At 41.4% G+C, this 18,765-nt stretch overlaps 1 long non-coding RNA gene across 1 annotated transcript in view; it reads right to left on the reverse strand.

Annotated features, from left to right (window-relative positions):
* LOC122705195 overlaps window positions 1-18,765 on the reverse strand; it is a 56,804-nt gene that overhangs the window by 29,833 nt on the left and 8,206 nt on the right. Inside the window, exon 3 of the long non-coding RNA XR_006344056.1 lies at window positions 15,695-15,783. This is a non-coding gene — a long non-coding RNA (uncharacterized LOC122705195). The remainder of the gene's footprint in view (window positions 1-15,694; window positions 15,784-18,765) is intronic.

Below are 18,765 nucleotides of genomic sequence, written 5' to 3' on the forward strand. Positions count from 1 at the left end.
ACAGATTTATGCACAATGGTGTGCATTATAGTATTATCCAAAGTGGTAAAAAATGGAAAGAACCTCAGTATTTGACAATAAGGAAAGATTAAATACTGGTGTACCCATACATTGGACGAGCATGAAACCATTAAAAATGATTTTCAAATAATTGTATTGGCAATGAAAAATGTTCATAGTATAATGAGTTTAAGAATTAGGATTCAGGGCTCTGTATAACATATTATTTTAATTTTATAAATTGATTATATGCATATTCCTAAGTAAAATATTAAAAAGAAATATATCAACCTTTTAGATATTCATAGCTGGTGATTATTATTTTCTTTTTCATATCCCTCACCAGAGAGACAGCTTTTTTTGTTGTTTTTTTGTAAAAATAATTGGATCTACTTGTTATTTTACCAAGCACAGTAGTTTATCTTATGACAGTAATTTGAAATTCAGAGATATAATAAGAAACACATATACCCAGGTAATTATAGAGTTTAGACAAGTCACTTCATTTTGTTATACCTGAGTTTCTTTATTTATATAATGGGAATGATAATATTTACCAAAATAAATATTTTGATTATTTAGTAAGGTGAATATAAAGTGACGAGCACATATTAAGTGAATTCTTCCCCCTGATCTCCCCAGTCCCCTCTTCTGTTTTAATTGGACCAATAGGAAGTAATGTATTTAGAGCTATATACTGTTCTATTATTCATTATAAATTAATCGAATGACTTGATAGTTGTGGTTTTTAAAAGCAAACGTTTTAAAAAGGAAGAAAATCTCTGTGCTTGAGGAAGATGGCAGGTAACAAGGGGAGGTTTCAGAAAGAACATGTAGGTTCTTAACTTGGATTTTCATCTGTCTCTCTATCAAGAAGAAATGCCATCAAACCAGACTGGAGGAAACCGAAGGCCAAGATGGGAGTGCAGATAGCAGGAAACCACTCTAACCAAATATACAAACTGGACTCCACCTCCCCTTTGGTTGCAAAATGAAGAGAAAAGTCACATTCCATGGGAGGCCACTGTTCAAATATTGCGTAAGTGCCTTTGAACTGGCTGAATTTCTCTTGAACCCCTTAAAACCACACTGAGAGCATTGAGGGTCAGAGGGGTGGAGATGGGAGAGCATTTGGGAGGAAGAGGTCTTTGGAGAGAATGGTTTGTATACGATGGGTACTTGCCCTTCATCGAGCAAGAGAAAGAGAGGAAGGCTTCAAAGGAGAGCAGTCAGAGCAGAGGCTGAGGACGGGACACAGGAAACAGGGGTCTGATTCCTGACTGAAAAACCTAAAGAATGAGAAGGCTTGAAACACTTGCCAGGCACAGGGAGTGAAAAGCGAGTTTAGAAAAGTACCAGAGTAGCTTCCCTGCTCTTAAGACTTCTCAGCACCACCCCACCCCAGAGGAGTCAGAATTCCAGGTTTGCACCCTCAGGTAGGAGGAAAGGGTAAAAAAAAGTAGATGCCTGGGACTTCCCTGGTGGTACAGTGGATAGGAGTCTGCCAATGCAGGGGACACAGGTTCTATCCCTGGTCCAAAAAGATTCTCGGAGCAACTAAGCCTGTGTACCACAGCTACTAAGTCCTCGCTCTAGAGCCCCCGAGACACGATTACTGAAGCCTGCATCCCTAGAGCCTGTGTCAACAACAAGAAAAGCCATCACAATGAGAAGCCTGTGCATCACAAAAGAGAGTAGGCCCATCTTGTTGCAACTAGAGAAAGCCCACAAAGCAATGATGACGCAGCACAGCCAAAAATAAAACATTTTTTAAAAAATTTTAAAAAAAAGAAGATGCTTAACACACAGTGTGACCAGCTGTAACCTTTCTGCCTGCAGCAGGCCCAGGCTTATGAGGAAGATTCCATTTGAAACAAAGCTCACAGTTCTGCTCCTTACATAGGAATATATTTCTGCATCAAAATGGAGACTGGTGACTATTAGCTTTCATTATCATGAGTAATCAGAAAAGTCGTGCAACTGATGAATTTTCAACCACAAACAGCAGAAGGATATCCCCCACTGCATTCATTTGAAGGGACAGATGGAGACAACATAAAGTTGCTTTCCACTTATACCGTGGAAGTTCGCTTAGACCAAATACACTACTCAGCTTGCTTAAGTGAGTTTAAGTCAACTGTCCAGACAAATGAGCTCCCAGATGGCCACAAAAGTTACCTGTAAAATCTTTGCGATGTCCTAGAAAATTGAGAACATAGCCAGAAGTATGAAAATGTCCTGATTTTTAAATGGGGTAATAGATGAAATTTACAGCTTGGTTGATGAGTGCCACCAGCACCAACAAAAATCTTGATGGGATTATTAAACAGGTGGTTTCCAGAGTACTTTAAAAAGAAACTGTTTGCCAGGAACTAGTGCAGAGTCACTAAGAACAAGTCTAACCTCATTTCTTTTTTCATATGAATTATTAGACTAGTGGGTCGGGAAGGTGTAATAGGCTCAGTGTCTTATTTCTGTGAGGACTTTTAGTGAATCCCTCCTGATTCTCTTGTGCAAAAGTGGAGACCTGTCAGCGGGGGCTGAGAGGTAGATTTATAGTTGGTTGAACAATTGTTCTCCAAGTGTGTTGATGAATGAATCCATGTCACCCTGGATTGGGGGGAGGGGGGTCTCTGGCGGCGTTCCAATGGGCTTTGTTCTGGCTCTGTCCAGGTTAATATTTTTTATTAATAACTTGGAAGATGACATAGAAGCCAATTTTATCAAAAGCGTGGAAGACACTAAGGCAAAAGAGATAGTGAACACACATGAAAGACTATAAATTTTTAAAATTTGCAGTCATATCTGCTGACACATTTTGGAAATGAAGGTTGAAATAGCAGCAACCATGGCAAAAACCTGCTGAGGGCTGATTTAAGCTCAGTTTTTCCACCTTCTTGGACAAATTCTAACTTGCACAGCCTGTTCATGCTGGGGCCTCTGTTGGTTACCTATTTCCCTATGCCACTCTGCCCAGGGTCAGCCTCTACCTTATTCTCCTCATTAACTTAATGACACCCCAGTTCCTCCCCACAAATGAGTCCCGACATTGCCAAACAAACCCCACTGCTGCACTTGAGCTCCATCAGACCTTCCCAGCTCAGGCCCCTGCCCTGGCTCAGCCACGTTTTAGCTCTCTGGGCATCCTGCCAGCTTGTGGCCCATTATAAGTCCCCCAGAGCTCTGTGAACAGGGCAAGAAATTCCTTTCCCTCCTTCCACCAAGTGTCTACTTGTTCCAACATCCTAATCCCATACATCCCTGCTCATAAATATATGTGTCCTTCCCACTGGAATGAAATCTCACAGGGATGAATGTCAATTCTGCATTGTTTATAAGTTCAATTACACCAGTACAGAATGGGGGAGGCTTATCTTGACAAGAATCTCCATTGGGCCTTTGGGCCAAATTGCCTGAGACCAATTTGCCTAAGGTCAATTTGCTTCAAGTTCCAGATATTGAAAATGTGTATCTTAAGAGCACATTGTGGCTCTTAAGAATAAAGTCACTCTGTCTCTATTCTATAAAGCATTTTAAGTGTTGGGTGATTCCTCCTATTGTACTATGTTTAAATATATTATGAATTTGCAAGCAAACCTTAAGGAATTTCTACTTTAAAAAAATATTTTGTTGTTTATTTTTGGCTCCTCTGAGTCTTCGTTGCCACGAGAGATTTCTCTAGTTGCGGCGAGCTGGGGCTACTCCCTTGTTGCAATGCAGAGGCTTCTCATTGCAGTGGCTTCACTTGTGGAGCATGGGCTCTAGGTGTGCGGGCTTCAGTAGTTGCAGGTTTAGTTGCTCTGCAGCATGTGGCATCTTTTTGGACCAGGGATTACGTTCCCTGCATTGGCAGGCGGATTCTTAACCACTGGACCACCAGGAAGTCTGGAACTTCTACTAGTTTTATTTCACATTTCTATGTTATCTTTAAACTTATCATACATTACTTGGCAGATTCTGTTAGTGTTCTCCACCTAGGTATAGACCCTAGAGGAAGCCAGAATCTTTTCACACAAAAAGACTTATACAACACATATAAGCAAAAAAGTTCATTCCTGTTTTATTCGTAATAACCAAACATTGTAAATAACACAAGAATCCATTGACACAAGAAAAACCAAACCCAGTTACATAGATACTATGAATTACTACTCAGCAAAAAAAAAAAAAAAAAAAAAAAAATTAACCACTGATCATGCAACAACATGGATTAATCTCAAAAACATACTGAACACAAGAAGCCAGGAATGCATGGGTTATCATTCCACTCATATGAAGTTCAAGCAGAGGCAAAGTTAAAATATGGTGGAAGAATTGGTGTGGTTATTATCAGGGAGTAGGAATTGACTGGGAAGGAGCATAAATGAATTTTCTGGGGGTAAAAAAGAATTCTATGCCTTGATCTCGGAAGTGGCCATATATGTAAAAGGTCACACTCACACAAAAAGTCATCAAGGTCTATTCTTCATCCTTGTGCATTTTACTATGTATAAAGTAACACCTTACTAAATTATTGCTTATATTTCTTTATATTTGATATGTAAGTTTCCACTCAAAAGCACACTGAGCTTGAATATTTTTACCTCTGGTTGGAAGTTTTGTTAAGTTTTTACATGCTTTTTTGGATGCAATTTTAATTTTGAATGCAAACAAGCACACCTTCAGGTTGGCACCTGTTTAGTGAGCTCGCTTCATTTGAGTAGTAGATGTGTGCTCCATCCCTCAGCATATTCAACTCCATGACAGCTTAGTTTTCATAACATCTAATTGGGAAAGTCATGCTGGGTGATGGATCTGAACACGCACATCAGTACACAGCATCCTGAGTTCAGGTAATTGTGGATCCTTGCTTCTGGGATTGAGCCACAAACGATTTTCTACAAATTGTCCTCAGTCTTCATGCCCTTGCCCCAAATAGACAGCTCTTAGCCACCCACCTCCTATGCTGATCCTAATGGATGGTTGACAGGCACCAGCTGGTGTTTTGCCTCCATATTCCTGTGTGTTTGGAGCAAGGCCAGCACATTGGGCAGGCTTTGAGCAATTCTAACTGCCTTGAGGTTGCAAGTAATGTAGGAGTTGAACTCCTTGTACCATCTCTCGGGTTGGCTTGGTGTGGTCAGAGAGCAGTCCCTGTAGGGCCCACCTGGATGCCCATTCCAGGTCATCCAACTTCTCCTAGGATGAGAGAACCTTATATAAGCAGCAGCCCAACCCTCCATCCTTTCTTCTTAACCCTAATGTCAAATACAGCCCACATTTAAGTACAATCAGAATATCCCTCATTAAATATTCACTGGAAGCTTTGTTAATGCATGTGCAGTGTTGCTATGGGCAATGCTTGGTCAAATCCCCAACTGGAGCCTGGGTCCCATGGTTCTAGCCATGTAACATTGTTTCCCTTCTTAGGGGAAGGGAGGGTATTAATAGATTATACCTATTGTTCTTAAGCAAGGCAGGCTGAGTCCCATTGCTCTTTTTTTGTTAAGATAGCTGCCTGGGAGTCCTGAGGTGAATGAGCATTATCCACTAATCCCTTGGTTAGAGACCCTTTTGTTAAGGAATCCTGTTTGCTTGTATTTTTGTGCCATAAACAGATTAGGGAGAAGATGCTCTTTTGTGTCTGAAATAAGGTAAAAGAAAGGTGTAAACAGATTGCATACTGAGCCGTAATATCTGCCTGGAGAGATGAATGTGAGAAATAAGGATCCCTTCTCCTCTTTCTATAAGAGGAGAAAGCAGTGTGGATAACACTTTCATTATTTTATTATTATTTGTGTTTTGATGGTAATTTTGGTAGAGATGAAAGGGTTTTGGCCAGGCTCTCAAAGCTCAACTTGGCTCTAAGGAAGAAAGCCCCCAAGTTTGGCAGGCCTTGAAACAGATGTCTCTAGTATCTTAGCTAATAAACTCACCAGACTCGGGTGAGTGAGCAGGCACATCAAGGTTAGAAGCATGATCTCTAGAGTCAGACTGACCAATGGTTGCCATTTTACCTCTAGTTTACAGGCCTCATCTGTAAACTAGAATTAATAACTACACCACCAGGTCACCGAGAGTTAAGTGAGATGATACATATAAAGCATTAAGACATAGTAAGCCTTGGAACTTCCCTAGCAGTCCAGTGGTTAAGACCGGGTGCTTCCACTGCAGGGGGTGAGGGTTTGATCCCTGATGGGGGAACTAAGATTCTGCATGCTAAATGCCACAGCCAAAAAATTTAAAAACTAACTAAATAATTATTTTTTTAAAAAAGACACACTGGACTTCCCTGGCAGTCCAGGGGTTGGGAGCCCACCTGCCAAGACAGGGGACATAGGTTTGATCCCTGGTCCAGGAAGATCGTACGTGCTGCTGGGTAACTAAGCCTGGGCACTATTACTACTAAAGCCCACATGCCCTAGAGCCTGTGCTCCACGGCAAGAGAAGTCACTGCAATGAGAAGCCCATGCACCACTACAAAGAATAGCCCCTGCTCGCTGCAGCTAGAGAAAGCTCACACATAGCAACAGAGACCCAGCATAGCCAAAAGTACTAAATAAATAAATAAATCTTTCTCAAAAACAAATTAAAAAAAAAAACATAGTCTTAATTATTGTTATTTTCATGATAAGAACACATGGGAGGTGCTACATCCCACTTGGGGGTTTGGAGATTTAAAGTGAGATAGTAATAAATAAGGCTTCCCAGGCAGCACTAGAGGTAAAGAACCCACCTGCCAATGCAGGAGATATTAGAGATGCAGGTTTGATCCCTGGGCCGGGAAGATCTCCTGAAGAAGGAAATGGCAACCCATTCCAGTATTCTTGCCTGGAGAATCCCATGAACAGAATAGCCTGGTGGGCTACAGTCCATGGGGTTGCAAAGAGTCAGAAATGACTGAAGCGACTAAGCACAGCACAGTAATAAATAAAGAGAAATAGTCTATGACAAAATGTCAGGACATGGGAGGTCTGGAAATCTTGAAATATGAGAAACAGTTGAGGAAACTAAGGGTGTCTTGCTTGCAAGAGAAAAAATTGTCTACCTGATGGACCATGTTGTATTCCAGTAGTGGCTAAACCCACCTGACAGGGATGCTCTGTGCCATGTGGTACCTTTCAACTCTAGATGAAACTCTGGTCTCCCAAAGGGCTGTGTCCTGAAGGCAGCAGAGATTGTTGGGCAAAGGCTGTGACTCATGGTTAGCAGCTGGGGGCATCCAGGGCTCCCAGCTGGGAGATGCTGACCAGCCTGGTCCTCTGGCTGAACCAGAAGGACCTGGGACCCAGAACAGCCCAGAGAGGTGAGCAGGTAGTGGTTTATCCCAACTGGACCATAGAAGGCTTTCAGACAGATCCTAACACTATTCCTAGTATTTTGCCCAGTTTCAGAAGAGGTTACCTCAGGTCACAGAAGCACTCCTGGGTGGAGTGGAGTTTGTTTGCTTGTGGTCTGGTCAGGAAGTGCCAAGCCGGGTGGCCGAGAGGCTGGCCATCTTGGCTGGAAGGCCGAATGACTGGCCAACTGGTGCGTCTCCAGGGAGCTGGCCGACCGGCCTCGACAGCCTGGTTCTCCGGCCACTATTGCTGCCTGCAGAGCGTCCCCCTCCAGCCAGCTGATTTTCTCATTGCAAGGCTTGTAATGGCGTGATTTATGACTGTGCTCATCCACGCTGGCCCCCGGGTATACACGGTTTCCCTTCCAGGCAGGGAAGTGAATAATGAATTAATCACCCTGCTTCGAATTCAATACGAAGCTGAGTGTTTGCAGATCTTTATTGTACTGTGCAAGCCAAGTCGAACCGCTCCATTTACACTCCTAATTCATTGGAGTTTGTACAATTCTGCCTGCTCCTGTGGAATTGCAACCTCATGGCTTCTTAGTTTCAGAGAAAGCCTCGTGTGCCCCTCCCAGCCATCCTCTCCCCTAAAAGTGGATGCCAAAGACTCATGGGAGCTCAGAGAGGCCAAGCCACTTCCTCAGAGACTGCCCTCTGGAATGCCTCATGTCCCCAAAGATGCTGTAAACAGCATCTCTAAGCATCAACAGAGAGAGCTGATGCCAGTCAGCGTGTGTGGCAGAGACGGCCCACAGGAAACATTTGTTGAACGAAGGACCCTGGCCCTGCAGACACATGTTTATAAAAACTAAAGGCTTGCAGTCACAGCTACACTGGTTTCTCTTTTACCTTCATCAGGAAAGGAGAGGGGAAAATATCTTACATACAGATGAGCAAAGATAAGAATTACATCTGGGATTTCCCTAATGCCTAAGTGATCTACAGGAAGGGAAATCTCCTCCAGTGAGCTCTAGCCTCCCATCCCATGTGGGAGACTGTAAATACTCAAATCCAGTCCACTCTAGCCCTTGATAGGTTCATTAGTAGATTGCCCACAACTGAGGAAAGAATTTCTGAGCTAGAACATACATCAATGGAATGCTCCAAAACGGAAAAGCAAAGAGAAAAAAGACGAGGGGAAAAAACAGAATAGAATATCCAAGGACTATGGGATAACTCCAAAAGGCATGACATAGATGCAGTGGGGATACCAGAGGGAGAAGAAAGACAGAAAGGAACTGAAGAAATGTTGGAAACAGTAACAACAGAGAATCTCTCCAAATTAATGTCTGTAAACCACAGATCCAAGAAGCTCAGAGAACAATAAGCAAGATAAATGCTGGAGAATAAAAAACTCAATCTAGGTACATCACTTTCAAACTAAATAAAAATTAAAGATAAAGAAATTCCCTGAAAGAAGCCAGAGAGGGAAAAATATTTTACATACAGAGGAACAAAAGAATTACATCTGGGACTTCCCTGGTGGTCCAGTGGCTAAGACTCCCTGCTCCCAATTCAGGGGGTCTGGGCCTAGATTCCACATGCCGCAACTAAAGATCCCATATGACACCTAAAGGTCCTGAATTACTTCACTTAGTATGATACTCTCTTACTTGCATCTATATTGCTGCAAACAGCATTAGTTCATTCCTTTTTTATGGTTGGGTAATATTCCATTGTATATATGTACCATATCTTCTTTACTATTCATCTATCAATGGACATTTAGGTTGCTTCCTTGTCTTGGTTATTGTAAACAGTGCCACAATGAACATTGGGGTATGTATCTTTTTGAAGCTGGTTTTCTCTGGATGTATGCTCAGGAGTGTGACTGCTGGATTATACCATAGCTCTATTTTTCTCTCTCTTTTTTTTTTTTTAAGGTACTTCCACACTGTTCTCCATAGTGGCAGTACCAATTTACATTTTCATCAACAGTACAGGAGGGTTCCCTTTTCTTCACACCTTCTCTAGCATTTATTATTTGTAGACTTTTTGATGATGGCCATTCTTGCTGGTATAAGTCGATATCTCGTTGTAATTTTGATTTGCATTTCTTTAATAATTAGTGATGTTGAGCATCATTTCATTTGCTTTTCACCATCTGATAACCACCTTTGGAGAAATGTCTATTTAGTTCTTCTGCCCATTTTTTGTTTTTTTTAATTGAGTTTCATAAGCTGTTTATATATTTTGGAGATTAATCCCTTGTTATTCACATTGCTGGCAAATATTGTCTCCCATTCAGTGGGTTGTCTTTTCATTTTGTTTATGATTTCCTTTGCTGTGCAAAAGTTTAGTTTAATTAGGTCCCATTTGTTTTCTATTTTTATTTTCAATGCTCTGGGAGGTAGATGCAAAAAGATGTTGCTGTGATTATGTCAAATAGTGTTCTGCCTATGTTTTTCTCTAAGAGTTTTGTAGTATATGGTCTGACTTAGATCTTTGATCCATTTTGAGCTTATTTTTGTGTATGATGTTAAAGAGTGTTCTAATTTCATTCTTTTACATTTAGCTGTCCAGTTTTCCCAGCACGCTTATTGAAGAGTCTGTATTTTCTCCTTTGTATAGTCTTGCCTCCTTTGTCATAGATCAAGTGACCATAGGTGTGTGGTTTAATTTCTAGGCTTCTGTCATGTTCTATTGATCTAGATTTCTGTTTTTGTGCCAGTACCATACTGTTTTGATGACTATAGCTTTGTAGTAGAGTCTAAAGTTAGGGCATTTACTTCCTCCTGCTCTATTTCTCTTTCTCAAGATTGCTTTGACTTTTGGGGGATTTTTTGTGTTTCCATACAAATTTTAAAAAATTTTTGTTCTAGCTGTGTGAAAAATGCCATTGAAAATTTAATAAGGATTGCACTGAATCTGTAGATGTTCTTAGTATTATGGTCATTTTGACAATATTGATTCTGTTGGAAATTTTTTTTTAATCTTCCAGAAAGTGAGGGGGACTTACAAAATGGAAATTAGAAGAGACTCAATTTGGGAGGTCTGTCACACAAATCACAGAAAGAAAAACAAGAGGAAATTATCAAAGAAATGACTCAAGAAAAATTTCAGAACTGGAAGATAGGTGTTTCTAGATCAAAAGAACCCTTTGATACCTAATGGATGAAAACAGACACACATCAAGGCATGCCATATTAAAATTTCAGAAACTGAAAACAGAGAAGAGATAGTTCCAGAAAGGGGAAGAATGTTTTCATGTAAAAAATCAAGAATCAGAATTGCCTTTCAGCTTATTGATAACAACATTAGAAGCTAGAAGACAGGGAGTAATTCCCCCCAAATTCTGAGTTGAACTTGTGTCTGACCTAGAATCCTAAATCAAGCAAATTGTCAATTAATGGTGAGGGCATAATAAAGACATTCTCAGAAATGTAAGGTCTCAAAAAAGTACTCTTGTCTCTTGTTTGTTTAGGAAACTTCTAGAGGGACTTCCCTGGTGGTCCAGTGATTAAGACTCTTCCAGTGCAAGGGACATGGGTTCAACTCTTGGTTGGGACACTAAGATCCTGCATGCTGCATGGCCCCAAAAGGAAGAGTGGAAAAGAAATTACCAGAGGTTGTGATTCATCAAAACAAAGAACTAAATGTAGAGAGAGATGGAAATCAGGGACAAAGAGATCCAGAAAGGGATGGAGGAACTCCCCAAGATAATGGTAAAAGAAACCAAGATCACGTCTGTATCACAACAAGGCCAAACTGGAGCAGGTCAGAAGGTTCCAGGGACAGGTACTTCCAGAAAGTGAAACTGAATGTGCATCTGATGCATCTGGAGCTCTCAGGAGCAGATTTAGAGAACTGGCAGAGGACTTGGGGTTGAATTAGAAATAATAATACACAAAGAAACTAAGCAAATGGAGAAAGTAAAGACAATCGATTCCAGGGAAAATAAAACCTTATGCAGGAAGGGAAAAGTAATCTTAAGGACATTCATAGTTCAACCATGAATAGTACTTACATCATCATAATAATATAAACATTGAATACTGAGGTAACCAAATTTATGATATAAGTGCACAAGGAGATGGGAAATATCCACACTTATGAAAAATTTAGAACAGCAGACATGTGTTATTTAGTAATTCAAAGGTAAGTAGAATCAGTTAGAGATGAAGGTAGTTGCCTCTGGGAAGCCAGAAATTAAAGGAGTGATGAGTTTATAATTTTTGTAATAAACCATGCAAAACTCTTAAAACTAAGTACATAACACCTAGATCCTTAGAGAAATGGCTGATTCCAAGGTTAGGACAGGGTGGGCACAAGATGAGCCTAGAACATCTTGTTACTCCAGAAAGTGAGGAGGTACTTGAAGGATGCTGGGACACATCACAAGGACACAGAAGCTACCTTGAAGGGGTTTCCACTGGCCACATCTTAGACAGTCTGCCCAAAATACATAAGTGCAATAATATGTTATAAACCATGGGGGAAAAATAAGAGTTTGTGAGCCTATACTGAAAACTGATAAAGAACAAATAATAATTAAATATATAGGGATGGGGGAAGTCTCTTGAATGCCAAGGAGGTCTCCTAAAGAATGTCAAGAGCCAGCTGGTGAATGTGGAGGGATTCTAGGGTTAGAAAAATCTTCATTTTGTAATCATCATTTTAAAGATTGAATCAGGAAAGAATCATCAGTGGATGCTAATTCTAGGGGAAGCTTTGATGTTAAAGTATCTATCTACAGGCTTCTTAAAAGTTGCAAGTGTGAGGGGAAGAACTAATTCTACAAATGGGGTAAATAGGGCAACACCTTGGTAGAGTAATTACAATTAACAGTAGTTAGGAGGGACAGGGGGCTTCCCTGATGGCTCAGCAAGTAAAGAATTCACCTGCAATACAGGAGGCACAGGAGATGTGGGTTTGATCCCTGGGTTGGGAAGATCCCCTGGAAGAGGAAATGGCAATCCACTCCAGTATTCTTGGCCGAAAAAAATTCCATGGACAGAGGAACCTGGTGGACTACAGTCCATGGGGTCACAAAAGAGTTGGACATGACTGAGCAGCTAAGCACAGGAGAGACATGCGACCACTGTATAATTCTAAATATGATACTCCGAAAGAACACCACATCTTCAATGCAGTATTCTGATCATGAAATAATAATCATAATTTAATCAAAATGGGCATTTGTATAAATGAGGGATAGTCTAGTTAAAAAGACAGGCAGGACTATGTTCCTAACAAATGTCAATGTCCTAAGAATCAAAGAAAGGCTCTGGAAATGTTCCAGATTAAAAGAGGCTAAAGAGATTTGACAACAAAAAGCAGTACTTGACCCTACAGTGGGTTCTGTGCTGGAGAAGAAAATGCAATAAAGGAGATTATTAGATCAACTGACAAAATTAGACTATGGACAATAGATTAGATAAGTATTGTAGCAATGCAAATTGTAAGTATATGAAGTTGATAACTGTACTGTAGTCGTGAAGAGAATATTTTTTAAATTATGTGTGTATGTATGTCTGTATGTATTTATGTGTTTATGGTTGCACTGGGTCTTCACTGCTGCATGCGGGCTTTCTCTTGTTGCGGTGAGCAGGGGCTACTCTTCATGGCAGTGAATGGGTTTCTCATTGTGGCAGCTTCTCTTGTTGCGGAGCACACGATCTAGGTGCCCGGTCTTCAGTAGTCGCAGCACACGGGCTCAGTAGTAGTCGCAGCTTGAGAGCTCTGGACAATGGGCTCAGGAGTTGTGGCACATTGGCTTTAGTTGCTCTGTGGCATGTGGGATCTTCCTGGAGCAGGGATCGAACCCATGTCCCCTTCATTGACAGGCGGATTCCTATCCACTGTACCACCAGGGAAGTCCTAAGAGAATATTTTTGTTCTTAGGAAACACCAAAGTATTTGGGGTTAAAGGACTATGAGGTACATAGCTTACCATGAGATGGTACAGGAAAAAAATTTGGGGAGAGAGGGCATATGATAAAGCAAATAGGCTTAAAATGTTAACAAGAAGTAAATCAGGGTACATGAATGCTTCTTTTTCTATTTTTATAAATTTTAAATCATTGCGAAATAAAATGTTACAAAGGAACTAAACACATCTTGATGTCCCCTGAATTTTAATTTAAAAAATACAATAAAAACTATCTGCCTCAAGAAATAAAATATTACTAATGCAGTTGAAAAAATTTACATTGAGCAACCTGAGTAGTGACATATTTGGGGTGAAAGACTAATGGGTCACAGGTTCCACACACAAATACAGATAAGACATAGATTAGATATGTATATAGCTATGTTTCCATGCCCTTCTTCATAGTATCTTCTCTCTAGAGCCTACAAATATGTGCTCACAATGCTTAAAGTTCAGTATGGGCTGTATGGTCTCAATGATTTAAAAAACATCAAAGTATGTTGTAAAAATTACACTGTAAGGAAATACACAAAACTGAATTTCATTTTCTGCTTCATAAACTTATGTATTTTCCAGAATGTCTCTAATGAGCAAGCACACATTACATTTATTTTATCAAAATAGTTACAGTTTTAAAAATCAGCCTATATAATTTTGCATATATCATATGATTACAATCAGTAAAACTACAGACAACAAAAGAATTAAAGGGAATGTACCAGAAATGAGTACTTCTGGGTGGTAAAAATATGATTTTTTTTTCTTCTTTCAATCCTTCTCTATTTTCCTAATTATTGCTATAATAACAAGACACCAATTTTCTCTTTTCATCAGTGAGAGAGTTACAGATTATTTTTTAAATGAGGTCCTCACATTTCACTCTATGCACTAAAATTAATTCCAGGGATTTTAAAGAATCAATTTTTCAAACTGCAAAACTTGGAGACTATGAAGTCAAACTTCTTGAACGGGGTAATTTTCTAAATGTTTGAATTGTAAGAGAAATCACAAAGAAAAGGATTTGCTATGTGAAAATTCTGTAATATCATAAAGTCAGAATAATATCTCAAATCCCAAGGATGTGACTTCATACCTTGATAAAAATGCTAACATAAGGCTCCATGACTGTTCAGCCCTTTTGACATAATCTCCCCCAAGTCCTCTCTGTTTGGTGGCTTAGACTGGTCCCTGTTTGTTCATTTCCACTCCCACCTCTCTGGGAAGACAATCCTCAAGGGTTGTAGTGCACCAGGCTCCTTTCTTGATCTTGACAAAAAGCATTTCTAGTTCTCAGCAGTCTCCATCCATCTCTTTGCTTCCTGACCCTCCTAGAGATGAAAGCTAGACAGTGCCTTTATCTTTTCTTTATTCCACTTTCTGGCAGAAGGTGAGAGGCTTCTCTCCCCAGCTTGGCCAGGGACTCCTGCAGAAGGGCCAGTGCGGCGGTCCTCCTCTCTCCGGGACGGCCTCTTTGTCTGCAATTGCTGTTCCATCTCCGGCAGCGAGGCAGACCATCTGCTGATGCCTACCACCAGCTGCCGTCTCGTCTTAGCTTTCTCGTCTCCGCTGAGAATTCCCTGCTTCGGGCATGTAGTATTCTCTCCTGCCCTCACTCAGTCTGGGTCCTTATCTTTAGGGAGCTTTCACAATCTCTCCCCTTCACTTAGCATCCCCCTGGCTTCCCCTAGGGAGCTGAAGTCTGTAGCCTTCCCCAAATAAGTCCCTTACCATGATATACACCATCACATGGGACCATAGGAAAGGGAGTGCATCCTGGGAAGTATTTGAGTGTGCTCACAAGGGACATATAGCTTTCTCCAGGAGGAAAACATATCCCCGGGCTCTCAGTCCCACGGGACCTTAGTTTCAATTCCCCATATGGAGTCTCAGACCTGTGAATCATGCCCAAGGTTGAAATTTTACTTCGGTATAGTTTCACAGAGAAAAAGAGCTTGTTCATTTAGATAAGACTCTTTTTCCACCTAGAAAGCTCTGCTCCACATGTCCACATTTTTAAATCAGATGCATCCTTCAGGGTCTGGAATAAATGCCATCTCCGTCAGAAAGTTTTCTCTGATCTTCAGCCGAGTGTTATCTTTCCTCCTTGTCAAATCCCCTAGTCCTGAATTCACATGTCTCCTGGGCAGAACAGATGCTGACCATTCCCTGCTATGATGCCCATCCCCTCCCTTTCTCAGCCTACTGCTGAACCCTCGGCACATGCAAGGTCTGGCTTGGTTAAGTTACAGCATGAACTGAATTGACCTGAGTGAAGCTGCTGGCAAGCCCAGAGTCTTCACGGTAATAACTCTCTGCAAATGGCTGCTGGCTGGCTGCATAAAACTCCTACCCCGACCACAGAGCTCTATTTTCCAGAGATCTCTAGTGCCCTGCACCCCTGACCTCTCCACTACGACCTGGTCCAGGCCAGGCCCAGGACTTGCGAGCCCAGCATGTTTCTTAGGACACTAATGAGTTACACGATTCATTTTCCTTCTTACCTGCATTGTCAGTCAGGCCCCTAGAAGCAGTGACTGAGAGATGGATTCTTGGGCAAGTGATGCATTGAGGAAGTACCCTCAGGAGAAACCTGTAGATGAGAGAAGCAGGAGGAGAAGCTTCATAAAGATGTCAGGGGAAATCTAACTACAGCTGATCCCTGGAGAGTCCTGGGTCATCAAGTGCCCAGAGGCAAGGAAGCTGGGTTTCTAGACTGCTCCAGTGGTCAGTCATTGGCCAAGATGCTTCCAAAGGGGTGGGACTTGTAACCTCCCATTTCTCCAGCTTTCTAGCAGCCAACAGCACACCTCCAGGCAAGCGTGCAGATATGAACTGTTAGCAGTCAACACCCACAGCAGCTAGACAAGGGATCTGGGGGAGATACCAACATCTGTTACATCCCTGGCTATGGACTGCATATTTGTGTGCTCCCCTTCCCCAGCAAATTCATATGTTAGGCCCCTAATCCCCAATAGTGTTTGGAGATAGACCCTTTGGGAAGTAACTGAGTTTGAATGAGGTGATAGGGGTGGGTGGCACTGGTGGTAAAGAACCCACCTGCCAATGCAGGAGACATAAGAGACGAGGGTTTGATCCCTGCATTGGGAAGATCCCCTGGAGATGCAAATGGCAGCCCACTCCAGTATTCTGCCTGGGAAATCCCATGGACAGAGGAGCTTGGCAGGTTATGGTTAGGGTCACAAAGAGTCAGACACCACTGAAGTGATTAGGCACACATGCCTCTGTTCTACATGATGGCATTGGTGCCCTTCAAAGGGAATGAAGGAAGAGATCTGAGCTCACTCTTAGCCATGTGAGGATACAGCGAGGACATAGCTCTCTGTGAAGCAACAAGCAGGCCCTGCCCTCACCAGCACCCAACCATGCTGGTATCTTGATCTTGGGCTGCTAGCCTCCAGAACTGTGAGAAATAAACATTTGTTGTTAAAGCTATCCAGTCCCTGGTATCTTGCTATAACAGCCTAACTGACTAAGACATCCCCCATTACTTGTTCTCTTCCCACACACATTTTCTTTTGACAGGTCTATGACTTTCACTTTTTTTTAACCTTCATACTTGGACATGGACACAATCACCTAATGCCAATCTTTATCAACCTACTGAAACCCCAGACTACTTGCTTCCATGGACTAGACAAAGGATCATTATGAATTTTCATCATAGAATCTTAAAGACCAGCACTGTCGCTTCTTCATTTCAATAAATGAGGCAACTGAGGTACAGATAAACAAGATTTACTTTGTCTAACAAATTTTGTAGCAGAACCAAGCCTGTGGCTACATAACTTCCAAACAAGAGCTATTCCACCATACCCACATTCCTCCTTACATCATTGCCTTATGACTGTTTTGCTAGAATTTTCTAATTAATCATTATTGGGAATGATCATTAAATCCAGTGCTTGGGGAAAAGTTGCATGCCAGGAATAGCCTTCCTTCCTGTGGTTTATGTCTTAGAATGAGGACATGGAGTTAAGCCAGATATAGAACCTACTTAAAACCTTACAGAGTTTTAAACCAAACTTGAACCTTCTGGAGATCATTTATTTATTCTTGGCAACTTGCTGCTTCCTGATTCTTGGAAAGTTGCTGGCTCATTTAGAAGGAAAAACTCATGAGACTTCTTGTGCATTGAGTAGCTCTTACAAAACAGTCTTTTGAAGTGTAAAGTGTAAATGAATAAGAAACAGAAGACTGAAGTTCTAAAATACACATGGATGTAGTCATTAAGGGAAGAGGCACACCAGGCAAAATGCATAATTGTTTCTTGTGCCCTAAACACTGCAGAAAAGTATGATGCCCAGCAAATCCCAACATGCTTGAGTTTTCCATTTGTCTGAGACACTCTTTAACTACGTGGGTGACTTAGGTTGTCACAGGGCATTAGAGGGAGCATGGCCATAGCTAAACCTAATCTGCTCTCTCTCCCAAGCATTTTTCTTGCAATTTGCTCTATGAATAAGGGGTTTTTTTCTGCTTCCTGATACAAACTGGTTGGAATAACCCATCACAGACTCAGAACCTTTAGGCTAAAAAAAGAGTGTGGTTATCCTGTGTCAGGGTCATCACAGGCCAGTTAGGACAACTACTTTTCTGTATTTAAAGCCTGAATGCTCTAAAGGTTGATTGCCATAGGAGAGGGATCTCCTCAGAACACAGAAGATTTCCTTCAACACGAATTAGACATTTTCACTTCTTCTGTGGCCTTCAGTCCCACAGAAGCCTGGCTGGTCTCTACCATCATCCATAATCCAGCTCTCTCCTAGCCCAGGTTCAACTCGAGGCTCATTAAGACTTATTAACCAGTTCCTCTCTATTTTATATTAGAGGTACTGGCCCTTGTCCTTAATAGCTGGTCTATCCATCAAAGCAAAAGGCAAATATAAGCAATTGTCTTAGGTCCAGAAATTCCATTTTCGCTATTCTAGCCAATTGGTTCCCTCTTCTCCAAACACATCACTATATTTCAGCATGAAGAATTAAATTCTCCCTCCACCACACTAGCAAGATGGAACATCCTGCCCTCACACAACTATAACAAATTTTCAAGACAATTTTAAATTCTGCTTGCCAGTTTTTAAATATTCCAGGTCTCCCTACTGTCTGAAAGATGGCAGATACAGCACAGTTGAGTAGATGGAGCACCACCTTCTGAGCCAACTGACTTAGTATAACTCCCAGCTCAGCTACTTATTATCTCTGTGGCCTTGGGTAAGCTACACGAATTTTTGAATCTGACTTTCCTCATCTCTTTACCACGGTCACACTGGTTAGCTTGTCAGGGAGTTGCGAAACTCAAATGAGTTCATGTTCAAAAATCCATTGTTGTTCAGTCACTATGTCATGTCCAACCCTTTGCAAGCCAATGAACTATAGCCTGCCAGGCTCCTCTGTCCACTTTCTCCCAGAGTTTGCTCAAAATACCCAGTTCATAGCAGGTGCTCAAAAACTGAGAGCAATCACTATTATTTTTTATGTGGCTGCATCAGGTCTTAGTTGCAGCACACAGGATCTTTCTGCATCGTGCAGGATCTTGCTTTGAGGAGCATAG

The sequence above is a fragment of the Cervus elaphus genome, chromosome 12 (assembly GCF_910594005.1).
Source record: "Cervus elaphus chromosome 12, mCerEla1.1, whole genome shotgun sequence".
Classification (NCBI taxonomy): Eukaryota; Metazoa; Chordata; class Mammalia; order Artiodactyla; family Cervidae; genus Cervus; species Cervus elaphus.